The following is a 23,165-nucleotide window of genomic DNA, read 5'->3' on the forward strand; positions in this document are numbered from 1 at the left end:
GAAAGATGTGAGTTATCCTTTCTTAGGAAACCAGATGGGAGACTAATGCAGTGTATTTCACAAGCCACTGAGCAATAACTGTATGGGATCTGCTTTCATATACTTTTGACACAGTTATATTTGAACCAGTAACCCTCAGTCTGCATAGCCGTTATGATTCCCTTGAGCCATCTAGCCTGCTAAGTGGTTTACCCTCGGATGCAATCTGATGTTGCAATGAATTGCAAAATATGGGTGTTCCAAAGCCAGGATGAATGGTTTACAGCCATTTTATTTCATATGGTTTCAAGCAGATCTCCATGTGCTGGTCTTTGTGGCTTCGCCTGTCCTCCTCCTTTGCTTTCTTTTGCAATTTGCTTACGATCATTCCTCAGGCTTATCATTAAAAGCAGACAGCATTGAAAGAGTTTCAACCAATTTCATAACACATTTTACATTATTAAGACTCAAAACCACAATCTGACCCAGTTCTGTTGAAAAGCGAAACTAACTTGATTCCATGTGGGTAACGCTGTAGGACTCTGATGTGTAGACTTTGGGCTGGGGGCTGGGGGAAGAGGGAGGAGGGATAACTTGATCATGTTTTCTCCCTTTCAGCCCCTTATGAGGAATGCTTTGGATTATTTACATTAGGGAGACACACAACTCCACAAAAATGCAGTTTATATTTGATAGATGGCTGCTTTGTGTTACCAAGGAACACAATCTGCTTCCAGAGATCTGTTTGGTCTTTGAAGATACAGAGATTGTCTCCTGCTATGGCCCCTCCTATCTGAGTAAAAGCCAGTAATGCCCCTTCCTCCTTCCCAGTTTAGAAAATCATAAAATACAATTCCTTTGCCTATAGAGTTTAGCTGTGACAAAGCTTTTCAGATCTACTGTCAGAATACTGGGACTTGAAAGGTACAAGCTGGCTTATAAGCCTGTTGAAATTCTGTATTAATTAGATGACAAAGATGGGAAGAGGCTTTAAGAGAGAGAGAGAGAGAGAGAGAGAGAGAGAGAGAGAGAGAGAGATGAAAAACAGCCCCACTCAGTGTTATCAATCAAATTAAAAATAAAGCATGGGCGGAATACATCAGGCATGTCTCATTGCAAACAGGAAAGCTCAACTTTTAACTGGAATTTAAACAGCAGTCTGTGCCTTGCAGAAACACACGCAGTAATGTCAGACTCAGCAATGTCCCCGCTGATGTTTACAGCTATGCTCTGGTGTGTGGAAATGTAGAAAATCAGACGGTGGGTCCGCTTGGCTCCCCTGGCTCCGAGACAGCGAGCAAAAGAAAAAGACAGACTACACAAGCGCCACCTCACTTTCAGAGGTGTAATAGCAACAAAAAGGATGCTCAGCTTTTGCAGCATGCATTTTCTTAGTATGCATTGTGCATTCCAACAAAGTTGTTGTTGTTAAGGAAGATATTTGCAAGTAATGTATTGATTGATGGTGTTTTGTTTTTTCCCCTCGCTGGAAAGTTTATTGGTGTTTGATGAAGAGACAGAAGTAGGCTACATGGCAACAACACCACATCATTAAAGGAAATACCTCTAAATTCGCCAGTTATTGCTGAAGTAACAGAGAGCTCTTTTTGCATCCAACTTCGATCCTGTCCGCATTTTATTGCTGCTTTGATCTTCCACTCCATTTGCGGCTATTTGCAGGGGGTGCAGCAATTCACAGTGTGATGACATCAGATTGCATGTGCTGTCTTTCTAGATAGAGGCAGGGCTGTTGCTGAAAGTGCCATAACATTTCGTTCTGGTCCAAGAGCCCTCCTTCCATTGTTTTGCTATTGTAATGTTCCCAAGGTGCGGTGCTGTGAGAGTCACTTTTCCATGGCTTTGTTCCATGGGGATGTTGTAATGTTGAAAAGCCCGCAGCCACGTGGCCAGGCATGATGATCATCATATGGATGCTTCCCACCAAAGTGGATCCCAAAGAGAAGGAAGGTGCTGATGCCATGGGAAAGATGCCACGTGGTTTAACATACCCGCAGGGCTGCAGGCCTTTGAATATTCAAAACAGAGCAGAGGAATGAAGTCCAGGAAGAGTAATTCCCATGGTGCTGTTTTAGGGTAGAAAAGCCAAGAGACTCTGAAGCATTTCCAGCCTAGTAGAGTCAGTATTTTATAACCTTGGGGATGCATCCGTCTTTAAACAGCCCTGAAGCTTTGAAAAGGTTGCAGCCCCAATTTTTACTGCTTTCTTCATTTGTTTAAAACATGTAAATAAATGTTCATCACAATACCTTCAAGAGCAACTTACTATAATAACCAAATCTATAATGGATAACCTATAGTCATATAGTTTAGATTATCCATGGAAATTCTACTTTTGGCACCAAAATGTGTTGACCCCCAAATGAGCATGTTTACTATTGCCCCTTCAGTCCAGAATGTCTTTGCCATACGTAAAGCAGCAACCATCATTTAATTCAGACATATCTTTTTGATCGGGCTTTCCCTGATCCATAAATTGGACCCCGTTTTTACTTGTTGGAATGCCTTGTTTTCCTGTTTTTATATGTTTCTATATACTGTAACTGCTTTGCTGGTTGTTTGCTGGTATTTTTGTTTTAATTATGTTGTTTATTGTTTTTATGTTGTACACCACTTAAGTGGTTAATGAATACTTGAAACAGAATAGAATTAAAATTAAAAAGTGATAGATGACGACTGAGAGAAACAATATTTAAAGTGTGTGGAGATAACAAAGAAAGGTTTTGCCTCATGCGTAAAGGCTTTGGCACCAGGTTATCCTTCTCAGCAGGGTCGGATTTAGGTTTGATGAGGCCCTAAGCTAATGAAAAGGGACGCGGGTGGTGCTGTGGGTTAAACCACAGAGCCTAGGACTTGCCGATCAGAAGGTTGGCGGTTCGAATCCCCGTGACGGGGTGAGCTCCCATTGCTCCGTCCCTGCTCCTGCCAACTTAGCAGTTTGAAAGCACATCAAAATGAAAGTAGATAAATAGGTACTGCTCCGGCGGGAAGGTAAACGACGTTTCCGTGCGCTGCTCTGGTTTGTCAGAAGTGGCTTAGTCATGCTGGCCACATGACCCGGAAGCTGTACGCCGGCTCCCTCGGCCAATAAAGCGCGATGAGCTCCACAACCCCAGAGTCGGCTACGCCTGGACCTAATGGTCAGGGATCCCTTTACCTTTAAGCTAATGAAGGTAATGGGGCCCTTTATGTGTCCAGCTGTCCTTTGTCAACAACAAATTGTCACTGTTTTTGTGCTGAATATATGCTGTAAGGTAATTTATGGACCTAATAGGTATCTAAAGCTATTTGCACATAACAAATAGGAGCTTACACAACACAAAACACTGTTGCTGTATGTAGCTTTTACTTTGTTTTTTTATCTTATATTTTGGAAATGTACATCCAGGTTTTTTTGTCCTTTAAACTTTTTTGGGGGCCCCCAAGAGAGTGAGGCCCTAAGCTGTAGTTTGTTTAGCTTATACATAAATCCGGCACTGCTTCTCAGGGAGGACAACGTTTCAGTTGGGGGGCTGGTACTGAAAATGTATCCTCTCTAGTTGACATAGGTCTCACCTCTGAAAGAGGAGTGGCTCATGGCTGAGCAAAACATGCTGTTTGCAGTATTCACTTGACAACTGCTTTTTAAAAAAGACATACATGTCTAAAGTTAGAGGAACCAAATCATCCATATAGAAAAGCATGTGAATCTTATGGCAGCAGTGGGGTCAGGGGACCTTGGGTCTGTGAACTGAATGTGGCCTTCCTGGCCTCTGTATTTGAACCTCAGTACTCTCTGAAGACTACTGTTTTCCTGCCCAGAAAGGAATATGGCCCATGGGTGGGGTACATTTTTCAAGCCCCTGTCTTACAAGTTCCAGCTAAAGGGGGGAAACAATTCTGGGCCAGAAAGCCATGAGGGAGATTGCTAGGCGAAAGGCTCTTTCAGCATTCATCCTGATTTGCTTACACAAAACTTATGTGGTAGTAAACTATGTCTGATCTTGACTGAGCATCCATGCTGCTTTGTTTATGGGGTGCTTATACTACAATGAGCATTCATCCTGATTTTTGTGTGTGGTGTTTACAAGTCTTCCCATTCATGATTTGTTCGTCCCACATATTTCAGTGCATTTCCTCATCACTTCCCTAATACAAAAAGTCATTTTTAAAGGGGGGAGGGATTTGTTGCACTAGGGCAACAGAGCACTTTAATCAACTTTAATTGTGCAAACCTAAATTTTCAGTACATGTCAGAATCCCTTCCGTAAAATAGTGGTATTCTATTTTTATATATATATATAATATTTTATTAGGTTTTATCAGTAGAAAAGTTTAGAAAAAACAAAAAACAATGCAAAACAGATACAAACTACAAGAGTACAAAACTACAAAACAGATACAAACTACAAGAATACAAAATACAAAGATACAAACATTAAACACAAAAAAGAAAAAAGAAAAAACACATATAAAAGAAAAAACAAAATTTCCCTCTTTCTTAATCTCTCCACTTTAGTTAACTTATTTTCCTGACTTCTTCACGTCTCCCATTTTTGTATCCCTTTTAAATTTAGTTCAGCAAATTCATAATCTATTAGTTTATCTATTATTAATCCCCTCATACTTTTTGCCTTGTTGCTAGAGCCCCTTCAATTCATTTCAATGTCATCACCATTCAAAAATTTTACAATGTTTCTGCAAATAAATTTTAAATTTCCTCCAATCTTCTTCCACCGACTCTTCTCCCTGGTCTCGGATTCTGCCAGTCATTTCCGCCATCTCCATATAGTCTATTAGTTGCATCCGTAAAATAGTGGTATTCTAGAGGTACTCTTACTTTTTCTAAGCTAATGAAAACCTTTACATAAAATGTGGGGGAACTATGGCCCTTAAGATGTTGCTGAACTCCCATCACCCCTGGCCATTAGTTAGGCTTGCTGTGGCTGATGGGAGTTGTAGTTCAGCAACATCTGACGGGCAAAAGTTTCATCAAACCTGCTTTACATAGTTTTCAGCCATGATAGGTGGCTATCCTCAGATTCTTTTGGTTCAGCATAGATATATTTGTGGAACCAGTGCGATAGAAGGTATTCCACATTACATCTTGTTTTGCTTTTTGTTTTTGGAAGCCCATTTTAAATTTCTGGATACTGTGTTATTGGCATTATAGTCAAAACCACCCAAGGAAAAATACATTGTCAGATACTGCCTTTTTATGATTTATAGGGTGTCTCTGTTTGTGCTGGTTGCTGCATATATATATGATTTCAGGCAGAGATAGCTGTAATATGAGATCCTGATTTAAAGATAATTTTATTTTATTGCTTTTTTGCTTTTTTCTCCCTTATCGTTTTATTGTAGTTGGATTTTTTATTTTATTTTTTATAAAAACAACATGATTCTGACTTTTATTTGATGTGGTTTATACATATAGCATTTTTAGTATTTGCATGTGCAAATGTGATTTGCTGCATACCCTTGAGCCAGTTTGAAGTTTTGCAAAGGCTTTTGGCCATAAGCAGTAACAGTTTGAGCTGACATATCTGATTTTTCCTTCATGAATCACAGGTGCTGCTAGGAACCTTTGTACTGCCAGTGGGGCCTTTCCCCCACGAGGTTCCTAGCCTTGTGGGGGATGGACTGCTGTTCTAATTGCAGTGGGGAAGGGAAGAGATAAGCCCCCACCTTGGGCCATCTGCAGATAACCATATAGAGTTATGGTGCATTTGGAGGGCCCCTTAAATAGTTGACTACATAAACTTTGCTTTGTGTACCTTTGAGAATTCATCGGCCCTCATTTTTTCTCAGTGTGTGGGCAGGAGGATATGGGAAGAGTTTCCATTTGTCATTCCCTGAATGATACAGAGGAAAGATTCCAGCTGTCACATACCCTCCAACATCTCACAGAGGAAAACTGGAATGCACATCTTTGGGAGCTATGTTCTTGCAGGTGCCAGGTAACTCACATGAGAGCATGGCCCTCCAAAACGGGCAACTTTTGGTGCCGCACACCTGCAGGAACTAAAACAGGGCATCCTGGGATGCAGTCAGAAACTGGGGTGGCTTCTATAATTCCGGGATGTTCTGCTCAAACTGGGACAGTTGATGGGTGTGCTGACATTCACTTGGAACAAAAGAGTCATACCAGCAGACAGGAGGAGAGGGATTGATATGAGTTCCAGAGAAAGAATGGGATGGGGGAAGGAATATAGCTGCATCAACTTTCACAGCTCCTGGACATTTCAAGGAACATATCCTCCACCATGTCACACCCCTCTTCGTATAAAAAAGGTCATTCTCTAAGACCTTCCCAAACTGTTTTTATGGATTGCTGAAGCTACTGCTCCATTGACTGTATGTGGCACTCACTCACTCTGTAACAGACTTCCTTCCACTGATGTTGTTCTTTGGGTTAAAGATATACAGCACTAGAAAATTGCCCTACAATAGGATATTGACAGTTTATTGAATATCCTTTGTGGTTTTAAATGACTATTGTTTGCCTTTTGGTTTGACTCATTTTAAATAGAAGTCATTTTAAAATCACAGGATGAAATCTGGAATATAAATCAAGAAACCTCAGCAGCAGTTGCAGAGTGGAAAATGATGGGTCCTGTGTGACATGGTGCCTTATGGTTCCTGTGCATGCATTTAAATACATTTACTAAATATGTCCCCTTGGAAATTTAATGCCTAGATACCCGGGGAAATGACTGAAGCCTGAAGAATGACCACTAGCAACTCCCACTGAAGTGATTGAAATCCAGAGAAAGATCATTCTAGCAATAAAGGGTTGTGGTTGTGACCTGCCAATGCCCCGGACTCATAAGTGAAATAGCCTAAAGTGGGGAGCACCCTCTAAAAACCATTGAAATGCCCCCTTGGCTGCTCTCTGTACAATCCATACTAAAAATACTGTATCCGAAAATATCCACAACTGGAATTGACACTCTGGGGACAACTGGGAGCTGGAGGATGTGCAGGAAAGTGGTGGCTGCTGCTCATCAGCTGTTAGGCAGGGATAGTGAGCAGCATAAACAAGGCTGTGCTGTGCCTTTGTTCTCTCTGGAGCTTCCTCTGCCCTCACTGACATATATTTGGGCTCCAGGGAGGGTTTCCTCACGAGCCACAAGCACTGTCCTGTTCTCTCCTGCCATTTCCAGGTCTGAATTGTTTTGTATTTCCCAGTGCTGCACATACACACAATCAACTTGTGCATCTTTGTATAAGTGGGGGGATGCCTGTACTGTATGCTAAGCTTGGTAACAAAAAACTAGTATATGAAATGCTTATAGGACACATGAATGGACAAGAACTTTCTCTCTCTCTCTCTCTCTCTCTCTCTCTCTCTCTCTCAAACAAGCACAGAACAGCAAAAGGAAACTCCTGCTTCACCCTAGATATAACTTAAAACTGTGTAATGACACTTTCCACACATATCCCTCCCTCCTCATTTTTATGCGAGAATTAAATAAGTTTCATAATAGAGAAAATCCCATTGCTACAAGATAAACCTGATTCTGTATATAACTCCCAGCAATGGTAGTGTGGCAAGCCAGTTCCAGCATTCCTATGAGGTGAATCCATTCCTCAGTTCAATACTAAACTAATGCACAAATCATGGGGAAACAAATCAGAGATAACTATGCCCTGGCATTGATTTTTATCTTTCAAAGTACGTCATTCATTGTTCCCTTTGGGTTGTTTCTGATGGCAGACCTTCCTTCATTTGAAAGGCTAGACCTTGTGAAGTAGTTTGAAAGCGATCAGAGAGACAGAGCCTCTGGGGGTGTATGCTGTTGTTTCAGGAGCTGCACACCTCCCACACAGCTCTGCTTAAGAAGTCTCTGTAGTATCAGGTGAGGAAAAGCCTGTCCAAGGCTTTTTGAACGTGTCATCCATACTGTGAGAACAAAAAAGGCAGACCTTATAGAAAACACCTGTGGAAACGGAAAGCAATTTAAAACCAGATGAGGAGATAAAACTCCAAAGGTGGATGTTTTACTAGGCTTCTTAATTCTCACTCGAGTTTCTGTTGTGAGTTTTATGAGAAATAGTTGCTGCGTTTTCTTTTCTTTTTGGTAATGAACTTTTCTTTTGATTGGGAGGGTCCTAGAGGACCATAAGGCTGTATTGGTGCAGCAGAGGAATTCTGTATGCACACATTGTTCATCATTTACAATTCACAGAAAATGTATAGAGCACCTCACAAATGTTTCCTTTTCACTCTTGCAGACACTTCAAGGGGAAACTGCATGTATCACCAACCAAACATCTGTAAGCAACAACTTCTCCTTGCTTCCAGTTGAGCATGCCCTTCTGGTCTTAAGAATCTAAAAATGTTAATATAACTTAAAGATGGGGAAATCAACATTAATTCCCCCTTTTCTTCCTGTGTGTTTCATTTCTTTTCTTTAAAGCTTACATCTTGAATATCTTCTTTCAAGTGCATTCACAACAAAAACACAACTTTTTATATACCTTGCAATCGATAAGTGTTCAAAGTACTGGCAAACAAGTAACATTGGACTGAAAGAAGGTATGGGCCTGAATGTGGTTTAAATTTATTAGGAAATGAAAATATTATTAGGAAATGCTGAAAATATACAGCACAGAAGATAATAAAAGTATCTTAGTGTCATGAACTGGCAGGACAATGGGGAGAAGAAGAGGGTGCCAGTGAGGTGTGTAGCCATGACTGGTACACACTGGGGCAATCTGAGGGTGGAGAAGCAGAGATTGGGGGTGTAGAAAGCACTCAAGGGGTGACAGAGGATGGCAAACAGATGGAGGTCAGTTAGGGCTACCATAGCCCTGGGTAGCACCTGGGTAGAATTTTCAGAAATTAGTTAAAATGTCTGGGGAAATCTGGGGTGTATGGCAGCCCACATCAGAAGTGTTGATTTTTTTGACAAATTTCCAAAAAAGCTCAACAACTTATGTGTCTGGGCTTTCACTTTTTGAAATATGACAACCCTAGGTCAGTGCACAGGAACCAGAGGAGCAGGACGCATCACCAGAGCAGCCCCCGTCTCAATGAACATGGCGGGCTCTGAGGCATAGGGAGCAGTGGAAGGGATGCTCTAGGAGGCTGTGGCAGGCAAGGGCACACATCCCAGCTCCCTAGCTGGCCAGGTGGGGTTGCTAGCTCTGGGAGGAGCTGTGTGATTCCTCAGCTGGAGTAGGTATGGAACAGGTGAGGGCCATCTGCCTCATCAAGCCCAAATGCTGCAATCAGCAGGCAAAGTATGAAAGGGCAGCTGAGCTGAGGTGCTGTGTCTGTTCAACTTCCCATGTTGATGGACCACAGCTTGATGTCCTAGGAGCTCCATGGAAATGTCCTTTTGGGGATTGAACTCTGGACTGGCTTCAGAGGTGGGAATCAGGCCTATTAGACTCGGCCTGCTGTTTTGAACCTGGACCACGTTCCCTGATCTGTTGGACTTCTGGAGTACTCATTAGCATTTGCCAGCAGGACTGGACGTCATATATGCTGGATACAGATAGGTAGCCGTGTTGGTCTGCCATAGTCAAAATAAAAAAATTCCTTCCAGTAGCACCTTAAAGACCAACTAAGTTAGTTCTTGGTATGAGCTTTCGTGTGCATGCACACTTCTTCAGATATCTGTATCTGAAGAAGTGTGCATGCACACGAAAGCTCATACCAAGAACTAACTTAGTTGGTCTTTAAGGTGCTACTGGAAGGAATTTTTTTATTTTGATATATGCTGGAGTTCTGGACACACAGAAATGGGAAAAACTAGACTTGTGTGATATTGTTTCAAAGCCTCAAAGTCATTTGCTCTGTGCTTTTATTATTCTGATCCTATAGTGTACAATGTTTGAAGCCTTGATGGAACTGACATCGGGGAGATCTGAGTTCAAGTTAATACTCGCCCATAAGGCAACTGGGTAATGTTTGGCCAGTCAGTGTCTCTCAGCCTTCTATCTTCATAGGATTGTTGTGAGGGTAAGGAGGGGGCATGAATACCCCCTTGAACACTTTGGGGAAAGTAGGATAAAATTGTAATAAATAAATAATAAAAATGAATAAGCTTTACTAAGACATTTCGGTAGTCATAGGTGTACAGATGTTAGAAATGAAAACATAAAAACATTAATGCTACCAAACCTTTTTTTAAAAAAAATGTTTTTCTTAAAGATTTTCTTAGGTCATAGTCTTTTCTGCCAAACAAAGGTTCCATGTTAGGATACAAGAACACACACCCTTTTCTGCTCAAGGGCCACATTCTCTTGAGCAAACTACCTAGGGGTCACATGGCAGTGGTGGCCAGGGCCAACCCACACTTTTTCACATTCACCCATGCATGCACATCCATTCATGCTCATACTTTCTTGCAACCAGTGTGGATGGTACAAGATCAATGTAATGTGACCTGATTGATTAGCTCCAGTCAAAATGCCAGCAGCTGTACTTCGAACCAGTTGAAATGATTTGCTGTCACTGTCTTTTGTTAGTTCTCCACAATTTATCTTTTTCACTTTTTAAAGTAGGGAAGTCTGTGGGCTAGTCTTTTTCACAGAAACTTGGGTGGTGTGAACTGTTCCACCTTTCCCGGTTCTGTTGAAGCTATGCACCTCCCATCAGAAGTGCATTAGCCCAAAGAGCAATAAATGTGACTTAGTCTGACCAAATGTAAGGGGAAATCTGAGTTATAACAGCTTAACCACAAAATATGCAAGAGAGTATACATTCCAAGCCCAATGTTAGCTTTGAAATTAAAATGTGATTACTATTGCTGAGTCGTCTGGAAAAGGGCTAAAATGAAATTACTCACACATTTGTGATTTTGTTTTTGCATATATTTAAAAGGAGGCTTTAAAAAACATTTTTTCAACTCTCTTGAACTTTTCACTCATTTTCATTCATGCTTTGAAAAGTGTGGTGATTTAATCCAACTGGCTGTGTTGACCCAAGTAATGTTATTTACTGAAGGACAACAATGTCATCAACAGTTTGTGACATAGCATACTGTTGTCCTATTTACAGCACATTATCTGATGTGTTCACCTGTCTTGTGTGACCTTGTTTGAGGAAGTAATATAAGATGGAGAGATTTTATTTTATTTTTTTAATAAGTACTGTGGGGTATGGGTAAGGCACTAAACAGCACAGGAAAGTTGAAGTTTGGTTTACAGATGAAGTTTTATATATAAATCAGTAAATTATACCAAACTTTTGAAAATTCATCTCGTCTCTAACTTACACTTTGGTCTTTTAGCTAACATACTAGTAACAAGCAATTCAAAGATAGCTGCAATGTGTTGCCTCCAGATATTGTTGGACTACAACTCCCATCATTCCTGATCATTGGCTAAGGCTGATGGTGGCTGATTCCAACATCATCTGGCTGGCATCCCATGACCTACCCCTCCTCTAGCTACACTCCCCTAAGGGAATTGCCAACATGTCTCTTCTCAAGAAAAAAAAAGAAAAAAGAAACTTTGTAGATTCCAAATGTTGACATATAAATATTTTAAATACATAAAAATAAATAAGACATATTTCTAGGAAAAATCATAGCTGTTTCCTAATTCTGCTGGATCTCTGAGGCTCTTGATACAATTGATCATAACATCCTTCTGGACCGTCTATAGAGGAGCTGGGGGCACTGTTATACAGTGGTTCCGCTCCTTCCTGGGCCGTGTCCAGAAAGTGGTGGTGGAGGATGAGTGTTCAGACCCCTGGGCCCTCGCTTGTGGGGTGCCTCAGGGTTCCATCCTCTCCCCCATGCTTTTTAACATCTACATGAAGCCGCTGGGAGAGATCATCAGGGTGTTTAGGCTGGGTGTCTATCAATATGCGGATGATACCCAGCTCCACGTTTCTTTTAAATCGGAACCAGTGAACGCAGTGAAGGTCCTGTGTGAGTGCCTGGAGGCGGTTGGAGGATGGATGGCGGCTAGACAGAAGGTGAAACAACAGCTGAGCTAACAATTCTGAAAACCCATCCACACAAAAGTTTATGACTGCATTAGTTGGTGAGGTTCTTGAACATGTTATGTCACTTTGATGAGCAAAGATATTCACAAAAATAATTTGGATGGACAGGTCCAAATACATTAGCTGTAAATGTCCCTGCAGTACCACTGAGGCTTGCTCATAGCTCCACCTATTGGAGAAGCAACTACTCTGTCTTAAGAGCAGGGGCGTGCAACTTGCAACACAAGGATGTGACGCTCTGATTTGATTTTGTGGGGTGCTTAGCCTAGTTTCATGTAGGTGGCAAGGAGAGGAAAATAGGGGGAAGGGTGGCAGAAAAAGTGGGAGAATGGGGTGCTTCACACACTCTGGCCTACCCACTTTTGGTTCTGGCCTCTCTGGCTTGTGGATCACTGGCTAGCTGCAAGCAGTTGGGGATAAAATCACCTAGCTCTGTGGGCCCAGTGTTATGAGATTATTTCCAGTTGTAGTCTGATGATGTGGGCAGAATGATTGCAGTCATTTGATCACATGGACCCTGGACTTGTTGGTTTAAGATCGTTTGAGTGGGGTGGCCATGTGGGTTCTGAGTGTAATGAATGCATTGTTGCATGATAATATGGTGCCCACTTCCCTTAAAGAGGCTGTGGTGCATCTGCTCTTAAAAGCTCCAGTGCTATTTGTTTTGGCATACTGTTCACCTACCACACATACACATGGGCAGACAGAAACACATGCATCTTTCTTAACTGATCCAAATTAAAAAAAAAAACCCACAGAAACTTATATTTAGATTGTAATTTAATGTTAATTTAATTGCTTAAAAGCACAGTAATTTTTAGTTTCCCTTTTTATGATTTGGATAGCATTTCAAAAAGTTCTGCTGTTCCTTTCCCAAAGTCATTTGGTATTTTCCCAAAGTCATTTGGTATTTTTTGCCTCTGTGAAGTATTTCTATCTAGGGTGAATAGGGCAAACCAGCTAAATTGATTCAGAGGTCAAAGGTTAATCTAGGGTTAACATTCTTTCATAATTGCATTCCACTTTCAACCGCCCCAAACAAAACCCTGAGCACACCCCAATTTAGCATATATATGTTTAATAAAAATAGACAGCCTGAGAGCCTTTTAGACCCAGAAATGTATGTTCACATCAGGTTCGCTATCCCCCCCCCCAAATGACAAAAACCAGATGACTCTCTGCATTGTAAGTTCATACTAGCCCTATTTGGTCCTTCTTTCCCCCCCTAACTTTCACATGAGAGGGAGAAAGTAGGGGCAGGTTAGCAAGCACCACCAATTCCAGCCCATCACATACCTCACCTTTGCAACCCTCCACAAATTGTAGAGTGCCGTTCTGAAGTGAAGACCCTTCGCCACTCATGAAGAGACAAGAGAACAAAATTTGGCAATCATGTCTTTCACCAGAGAATCCTGAGAACTGTAGCTGAGTGAAGATTTTGAAAGTTCACTTCAAGATTACTCAAAGAGCTACAGTTCCCATTATTCCCTGGGGAAGGGAAATTACTATTAAACTACTTTAAATCTATGTTGCAGATATGTGCAGGAAACAGCAATAAAAGGAAAGCAACTGTCTGCTAAGGAAATGATCAGTAGCTGGGGATGTACTAAAAAGTTCAAAGTCTAACATCTTTGGTTTCTTCAGTACATTGCCTGCTCACAGATTATTGTGTTGACAATAAAGAAAAGCAGCAGGTAAATGGAGGCTCCTTTCTGTTTGGGAACTTTGTCTCATTTGAGAGCCCTTCATTTCTGAATTAGCAGTGGGCATTACATACCTGAAGCTCTGATGCAGCCTTTCCCCACCTGATGCACTTCCATTATTTGTTAGACTACAACTCCCATCATCCCTGACAATTGGCCATGCTGATGGGTTGATGGGTCTTGTAGTCCAACAACATCTGGTGAACACCTGGTTGGGAAAGGCTGCTCTAATGTCGAGAAGGTTGCATGGGTGGGCTGCATCCAGTCCAGTCTGCTAAGGCCTTCCTTTTCCCTCTTACCTTCAACGTCGAAGCATTCATAGTGGATCCCGTCAGCATTACAGGTGAAGCATTGACTGCCTCTAATCTATGGTGCTAATTAATTCATTTAATGAGTACTGATTTATAATAAAAGCAATAATGACTGTTCAATCCATTACTGCCGTTATTATATATTAATGCACATTAAATTAATGAATGAAACCATACACATTCCATTACTTTTTCATAAGTAAATATATATTTGTTGTATAACAAAGGGTTCATTATGCTTTTCCATATAACTGTGGCTGATTGACTTGAAACAAGCAGAATATAATATATCTTTGCTCAAATTGTTTTGATAAAAGATGGTTAAGCTTTAAAATTTCCTCCAGTATTTCCCCTCTGAAACATCCAAAATCCCCTCTAGGGATTATAGTTTTTATTATTTCCCCATACATCATTTTTTATAATCATTCCTATTGCTGATTATATATGCCTCGGCACATTTTGCAGCTTTCACTACACCGTAGGCAAAATTCTTCTTTTATTGCTGCTATTTTTTTCTGCTTTATGTGCCAGAAATATCCACCTGGAAAAGATAATGAATACTGAATATGATCATACTACTTGCACAGATTAAAATTGCATTAGGCAAAGAGAAATGTCTCAGCTAAGCAGGTTTGAGCTAATTTAGACAAAATGTGGATTTCTTGCCCCCTGAGCCTATGTTAGATTTCCAAAGTGTTCATTTTAACAAAAGGAAGTTCCTAGTGCTCATTGTTGTGGAAGAAAAGCCTAAAATATGCAGGGAACATGTCAAAAGTTATGAAATGACAAGAGCCCTTATAATCAGCCATGACTATAGCTGCTCTCTATGCTTTGGAGGGGGGAAGTATGCAGTGGGGAGCCTGCTGTACTTGTGTGGCCTCCATGCATGGTTTAGCACTCTTACCCTGTTGGGCTCTAAATCACATGGGGAATGTTCATGAGCAGGCCATTTAAAAATAACTGAGTGCCTGTAGTTCACCCACATTGTAGCCCCAAAGCGCTTCAGAGGTCCCCACTTCAGTTCAGGGCACCTCAGACACATCCCACTTTGCCTTGGACAAGCCCAGAAGCCCAGTATTAACAAAAAAAGTGATATAGTTTAGTAAACACTGCTGGTGTACTTAGAATACAGCTACTAACAGTGTTTAAAACAAGACTCATGAGTTCATTTCAAATGCTTTTTTTGCATAATATACAAAATGTATGTTTACATTTATTACAATGTATTTCATATTTGCAATATCTTGAAATGCCTTATTTTTTCTCTTTCATAGTTATAGTTTTAGTCTATTTTTTATATACCACATTTCCCACAAACACATCTGTTCTCAAGGTGAAGCCTAAATACAGTAGTACAGTAAGTAACCATGAAATCTAATAAAAGTTACAGTATGCAATGTAACACTAAAAAAAATAACAATTAAAAGTTCACTGGAAATATATAAAAATAAAGCTCAGGTAACAATATCCAATAACTTCATATCCAAAAGTGGCCCCAAAGCTGATGATATTGGCACCTTGAAACCCACCCACCAATCTTTAATAGTTCCAGAGGCCATTTTCATTAGAATTCTCTGACATCCCTATTTACAGATTGGGGGGGGGATTAAACAGGCCACTAACATGTTCATTAGGCAGGTGTAGATGTAGAATTAAGACCCCCAGTTTCAGAGTCAAACCCTGGAATTTTCCAATCAAACACTGAAAATCAATAGAAGCATAGTATTGGAACGGTTCTAAACAGTATGTGACTTGTGCATACAACTTGAGCTCTACACTTTCTTACTTTAAGGTATGGTTAGGATCACTTCCCAATGTGCCACTCTTCCATTTTCCCTACTCCAGTCACTCCCAGCACTGCAAAATTAAGAGGAAACACCCCTGTTCTAATTCTAAGAGTTAACCAAAATACTGATGCACAAAAAGCTTTTCAGTTCAAAAGTGATTTCAGAATTTCCAGCTTGTCTGCCAGGAAGACAGCATTGTATTGCAATTTGCAAATCCTGGACAAGTCCCCTAAACTGAGAAAAAGGTCAAGCTTCCATAAAGGACATGCCTTTTCCATTACTCAAGTGAGGTTTCAGTGACAGATATAATTCCCAACTTTGTATCTTTATTCCCAGAAATGGATTCTCCACATATCTATATTTCCGGCTGAGCAGGCTGTTGTTTCAGCTACTCTACCTTTACCCCTCAGTTATCTTCTCTGCCTTAAGTGTTAGTGCTGCTGACAGTGACATTAATTTTCTGGATTTCAGAAAGTCAATCTTTGCTTATTTATTGAACTCTGACTCTCTTCAAGGATCTCACCAAACATCTTGATTTCTTCTATACTTCTGCAGTGCTTGATTCTTTTTAAAACTTCAGTTTAGCTCACTTAACTACTCACATTGTCAGGCCTAGTTCCTTTGGGATCCATAACTATTTCTCTATTTGGCTTTCCAAACACAGGAAAGTTCAGATTATTTTCTGGTCATCAAATGGACCAACTTTCACCTCATTCAGCCATCCTTAATATCTCATTCTTATTTTAAAGGTCTACCTTAGGTCTACCTTTAAAGGTAAAAGCCTCAGCGCCTAGGGCTTGCCGATCGAAAGGTCGGCGGTTCGAATCCCCGCGGCGGGGTGCGCTCCCGCTGCTCGGTCCCAGCGCCTGCCAACCTAGCAGTTCGAAAGCACCCCCGGGTGCAAGTAGATAAATAGGGACCGCTTACCAGCGGGAAGGTAAACGGCGTTCTGTGTGCTGCGCTGGCTCGCCAGATGCAGCTTTGTCACGCTGGCCACGTGACCCGGAAGTGTCTCCGGACAGCGCTGGCCCCCGGCCTCTTGAGTGAGATGGGCGCACAAACCCCAGAGTCTGTCAAGACTGGCCCGTTCGGGCAGGGGTACCTTTACCTTTACCTTACCTTAGGTTAGATGTCTAAATATTACTTATAAAACAGCTTGGGATAGAGACAGGAGCAGCTATTGTGGCACTGGCAGTGCAGATTCGGCCTCTGGGCAGCTGCACCACTACCATTTACCAGAACAGTGCCGTGAAACTAATCAGGTGCACTTGTGCTACCCAAACCTTGCCATTGCCCTTCCTCAGCCCCACACTTTCCTGGTAAGCATCCACTGCCAGAATACCAGCTCTGCAGCTGTGCCATGCCATTTTGGCTGCTCCTGGATAGAAATCTGAATGTTCAAGTGTCTGGGAAGAAATGGTCTATGTAGCAACATTAAAAACTCTTCAGTCTCTTCTGTTCCATAAGATTGTTTTCTGAGATATGAGCTTTGGTAGATCAAATGAAATATCAGAGGCAAATTGGTTTATGAGCTGGGAAAGCACTGCAATTAGTGAAGGTTTTTATGTCTTTAGTGGAGTTGTAATACGATACAAAGATACTGGAAACAAGTTCTGGAGGTAAATGATCAAGGACCAGGGGGCCACACTTATTTTGGATCATAAAATTGTTTTGCTTAATAGCTTGGATAATTCTCTACACATTTCTGTAAGACTTATGGCTCTGAATCTGTCTGTAGTGGCAAAAAAAAAAAATGTAATCAAAGCCCTAGAAACTAGAGAAATTGATGGCTGATACTGTTCAAAAGAGAAATGCTTCAATATTATTAGGAGTTAAGTGAGCATCTTTACTGTAATGTCCTTGTTCATTTCATTCTATAGGACTAAAATTTGTTTCTGTAGAAACCTTGCTTTATTTATTTATATTATTTGACACCTATTTTCCCTGCATTCAAACAGATGTATGCGTGCACATGTATACAAAAGCAAACAGACACGTACCGTATTTTTCGCTCTATAAGGCGCACCAGACCATAAGGCGCACCTAGTTTTTAGAGGGGGAAATCAAGGGGGGAAATCTTATTCCCGCCCCCAGTCCCAAAGAGCAAAGAAGCCAAGACAGCTAACGGGATCCATCCTGCTCGCTGTCTTGGCTTCTTTAGCCGCACGCAACCTCTCCAGCCAGGAGAGTGCAGCCTCTCCCGGCTGAAGGGGCTGCATGCAGCTATGGCAATACCCCCACGTCCCGCAAAAGCCCACAGGAACCGTGCACCCTTTAAGGAGGGAGGAGGGAGAGGAGGGAGAAGGGACTGACTGGCCGCGTCAGTCCCTTCTCCCTCCTGGGGAAAAGCCTGCAAGAGTCGCGCGGAGCTTGTGTGCGGCTCTTGGGGGCTTTTCCTGCCTGCCTCCCCCCTGCATTCACTCCATAAGACGCACACACATTTTCCCCTTTTAGGAGGGAAAAAGTGTGTCTTATGGAGCGAAAAATACGGTATTTTTGACAAAGATGGAGATAAGCTGGCAATGGGAAATTTTGATGGCTTACCAAAGGGGTCCTTGCAGCACAATCCTGTACATATCTGTTTTCAATAAGGCTTACTCTCAAAGTGTGGATATTACTGCAGCCTTAAAGACGGAGAGCCCTTAATGTCCTAGTTCAGCTTTATCAGGCAGACTTTTATTATGGAGGGGGAAACAGTAAGGCACAGATGTTTGCAATACATTTTTAAAGAATTAATATATGGAATTAGACAAAGTATATAGCTTAATATCTTTTCACAAAAGCACTGTTTCTTGGGATTGAGTTCTAGAGTGACAGGCAAATGAAGTGAACTGTGAAGTTCTAAATGGCAGCAAAAAGCAGTTGGCTGCTAACTTTGGAGATTCAACTCATCATTCGGAAAAACTTTGACAGTAAGAGCAGTTCAGCAGTGGAACAGATTCCCACGAGAGGTGGTAGACTCTCCTTCCTTGGGAGTTTTTAAAGCAATGGTTGGATGGCCACCTGTCACGGATGCTTTAGCTAAGATGTCTGCATTAGAGGGGGTTGGACTAGATGACAGTTGGGTGCCCTCCAACTCTATGATTCTTTCAGTATTTGCTCCAAACAGGCTTATGAGAGAACTTCAGGTGATGAATGCAATTTTGTGTAGTTTTATTAGGTGCTTAGAAGTAGAACACCAAAGAGTTGAAAGCATGTTATATCAGCTTTGTCAAAGTATTGTTATTATTTTAAAGCATCATGCCTGGTCTGTATCATTCTCCATCCTCCTTGTGTTCTTGTAACACAGACAAGTAAAGATATTTCCAGGAAATCTTAGCTGAGAAGGCTTTTGCGAAACAGTCTGTCTCTTCTAGTTGATGCTCTACAAGCAAAAAGTAAGTGATATCAACAAGGACAGATGATGGAAATAATCCAGAAGAATGTTAGACACACCTAAGTCCCACTGAAATGAAGTGTTAAGTCCCTTTGACATATTGATTTCAGTTTGACTTGACTTCCTCTCTTTTAAATAGGAACTAGTGAAGGCAATGAAGGTCCTGAGTGAGTGTCTGCAGGCGGTTGGAAGATGGATAGCAGCTAACAGACTGAGGTTAAATCCTGACAAGACAGAAGTACTGTTTTGTGGGGACAGGAGGTGGGTGGGTGTGGGGGACTCCCTGGTCTTGAACGAGGTAAACATGCCTCTGAAAACCCAGGTGTGGAGCCTGGGAGTCATTTTGGACTCACAGCTGCCCATGGGTCAGTTCTGCGTCTAGGGCAGCTGTCTACCAGCTCCACCTGGTACGCAGGCTGAGACCCTACCTGCCTGCGGACTGTCTCGCCAGAGTGGTGCATGCTCTAGTTATCTCCTACTTGGACTACTGCAATGCACTCTACGTGGGAGTTAGACTACTGCAAGAGCGGAGCTGCATGAAGGAGATGCCATAGTCTTAAAAATGACACACAAATATGTACAACACATTTATTAAAATAAATACCAGATACTAGTAAAAATTCTTTTCATATGTGTGTGTGCAGGGAAGGGGGCAACAGGATTCTAACATGTGAATGTACAAATGGTATGTGTGTGGGATCTTTGTGCTTGATTGAGAACCCTTCCAAAGTCAGGGTCCCTGATTATGCAAGCATTTGTACACTTGTGGGCTCTGCTCAGACCTGGAGGGCAAAGGCAGATTCAAAAGATGCAATCTCCCTCCATATGTGGAGTTGTTGTATGAACAATATTGATTGGATGCGATCAAATCGCTGTCACTTGACCAAGACTATAGATTTGACCAGATTTAGTTGTTTGCATACAGTAATTCACCATGAGTTGGTTTGAGTCTGGCACACCCTATGCCTTTTGGCAACAGTGGAAGTGGAACACATTAACAGATATGGGATTATGCTTTATCTTTATTTTGCATTTAGTTCTTAGTTTGAGTAAGGAATTGGAACACACCTGGCTTTGTTTTCATCATGTTCTGTTATCTCTTACTCGGTCTCTCTTTTTTTCTTTTGTGTCATAATGTAAGACTATTTCTCCTCTCCCGACACATCAGCTATAATGGACCATTGTCTGCAATTGACAAACTCCAGCCTATGAAAACTTATGCTGCAATAAATTAGTTGATGTTTTAAGAGCTTTATCTTTTATTGTTCTGTGACATCATGGCTGTTCAGCCAATGCCTAACACTTGAAGACTACAGCTGATTTTTGGCTACATCTGAAAGCAAAACATTTGCAAGTGTTTGTGTTTTTTTAAAAAAATAAATAGGCTCCACAGGAAAATGAGGTTTTCTCAGATATTTGCCATGGATGCAACAATATTTGTAATTCTATGGGGAAATTCACCATGGAGCAAATCCCTGCAAACTTACACCCCATTACATAAATATATCCAATGTCAAATTTGCCAATTTACCACCTGTTCATATGTATTTCTGATTTTCAACTGAAAACTTCCATATTAATGAAGTTAATAATTTACATAATTTTATCAAAAGGAGTATACTGATCTTGTACATGGGTTCATTGATTTTTGTCAGTATTATTATTAGTTCATCTTCCCAGCATCGTGGCTTCTATTCCTGCACCAATTATGTTTATTCAGCAAACTGCTATTTGACAGAATTTGATAGTTACCAACTTTAGCTCTTCATTTCTTCTCCAAGAAGGAGTGCTGATGCCCAAAGGAACTATTTGGAATGGATTTCTCCTCCTTGCAGGAATGGAACAATTTTAAGTTTTATATTATTTTACATGACCACCTTCTGCCAATTCCTTTTCCAACTGCACTACAATAGATGGAAGGAGATCCTATTTTCCTTCTCTCAGCTAAAACAAGCCTCTTACATACCAGTGTGGAGTTGCTCAGATTTCTACAAGTTAGTTTCCAGATACACATCCACCTAAGTTAAGCTTTCAAATGGTACCTTTGATTCCAATACAATGAAGTTTGATAAGATTAATTAGATTTTTGTTTAGCATCCTGTCACCAACTAGGGGTGCTCCCTCTCTGATGGTGGATCAGCATGTCCACCAATTCCATGGGCCCAAGGAAGCACCAGGATTACGCTCATGATGTAGCAAAGATAGTTAAAAACATAGTCATTAGGGAAAATCTTTCTTACCTTTGCTTTGTTCAAAGGATGAACATGTCACTCTTAACCATTTCAGTTGCTTTAGGAATAAGGTGGGGCATGATCTAGCCAAAACTAAGCACTTTGAAGTTCTGTTGATGAAACATGTACTTAAAGCTCTGCCACTGAAATTAATAAGACTTCAAAGTGTATTTGCATGCCATATATACCTGAAACAAAGAGTTGGAAGATTTCAGAAGAAATGGGGGAATGAATATCTTACAAAAACAAAAGGACACCACCCAGGGGTAGATTTTTTATTTTGTTTTGTTTGTGTAGGAGCAAGCTGGAGTAATAAATCAAGTAAAATTGAGTATTAAGATATTCATGTTGGCTCAGTTTAAACCACTGAAAATGTGATCATACATTTGAGAAGTGATAGCAAATAGGCTTGTACATGTTTTTTCCTTCTGCATGTTAGGACTTTGAATATTTGGCTAATGCTTTATCATGGCTGAAGTTGAAAGAGACTAGGTATGTGTGTGAAAGCATAGAGGGGGTTTACAAAATGTTTCTACAGGCACATGAAAAGGAAATCCAACACACTTAGTAGGAAATGTTATCTTAGGTAGGTTCAAACCATATAGTCTTGTCCAAGGCTAAATCTTGCAACGTTTCCACTATGCCATTCAAATAGCTTTTTGTAAATAGTTAAACCACTCTTTTAATACTAATCTGTTGCAATATTCGTTTCTTGAAGTGCTGAAAATACAACATCTTCCCCATATGAAAACACATGCTTAAGACTTTCAACCAAGGAGATCTTCTCACACAAAAAGCCCCTTTGAGCATCCTTTGTTCTATTTGTGTGGAAGTTTGGATTTTATGAATGCAGGATGGCAAGTCAGGCTTTTAGATACAGTGGTGCCCCGCAAGACGAATGCCTCGCAAGACGGAAAACCCGCAAGACAAAAGGGTTTTCCGTTTGTGAGTTGCTTCGCAAGACGAATTTCCCTATGGGCTTGCTTCGCAAGAAGAAAGCCCATAGGGAAATCTCCGGGGACCTCTTTTAAATGCTGGCGGTGGGGAGCAAAGCCTCCCCTCCCCTCCGGACTTCAGAAGAGGTCCAGGAAGGCTGGCGGGGGCCGAAAGGCTTTGCTCCCCACCGCCAGCATTTTAAAAGCTGTCCGGGATAGCAGGGAAGCGCTTCGCGCTATCCCGGACGGCTTTTGAAGGCAGGCGGGGGGGAGCAAAGACCTCCAGGACCTCTTCTGAAGGCTGGCGGGGGGCGAAAGTCTTTGTCCCGCCTGCCTGCCTTCCCAGAGGCTTTTAAATCGCCCCAGACAGCGGAGAAGTCCTCCGCTGTCCCGGGGCGATTTTAAAATGCCGCCCGCCAGCATTTTAAGAGCGCCCCGGACAGCGGAGAAGTCCTCCGCTGTCCCGGGGTTTTTTAAAATGCTGGGGGTGGGAAGAAAAGCCCTTGTCCCCCCCCCCCAGCCTTCAGAAGAGGTCGGGGGACAAACTGTCCCCGGACCTGGTCTGAAGGCAGTTTCCATAGGAACACATTGATTGATTTTCAGTGCATTCCTATGGGAAACCGTGCTTCGCAAGACGAAAAACTCGCAAGAAGAAAAAACTTGCGGAACGAATTAATTTCGTCTTGCGAGGCACCACTGTATAGAGTGCAGTCACAACACACATTCACTTTACTTGCACAAATTCAATTATACATGCTTGGCTCAACTGGTGGCAGTGGCCTTCCCAGTGATGGTTGCAGCAGAGGACTGCACAGGGCTTCCCTCACTTCCAGCAGGCAGTTTTTGGCTATGCATGATTTTGTGTTTGTGTGTTGCCT

At 41.6% G+C, this 23,165-nt stretch overlaps 2 long non-coding RNA genes across 7 annotated transcripts in view; one reads left to right on the top strand and one right to left on the bottom strand.

Moving 5' to 3' along the window:
• The window catches only part of LOC309542303, a 220,030-nt gene that overhangs the window by 107,252 nt on the left and 89,613 nt on the right, over positions 1-23,165 (top strand). The gene's annotated exons all lie outside the window — the stretch shown is intronic.
• LOC309542309 overlaps positions 18,062-23,165 on the bottom strand; it is a 239,835-nt gene continuing 234,731 nt past the window's right edge. Inside the window, exons 4-5 of the long non-coding RNA XR_014224182.1 lie at positions 21,362-21,540; positions 18,062-19,109 (exon numbers count right to left, since the gene is read on the bottom strand). This is a non-coding gene — a long non-coding RNA (uncharacterized lncRNA). The remainder of the gene's footprint in view (positions 19,110-21,361; positions 21,541-23,165) is intronic.

This window comes from Podarcis vaucheri (assembly GCF_965113315.1).
Source record: "Podarcis vaucheri genome assembly, chromosome: 10".
NCBI classification, from domain to species: domain Eukaryota; kingdom Metazoa; phylum Chordata; class Lepidosauria; order Squamata; family Lacertidae; genus Podarcis; species Podarcis vaucheri.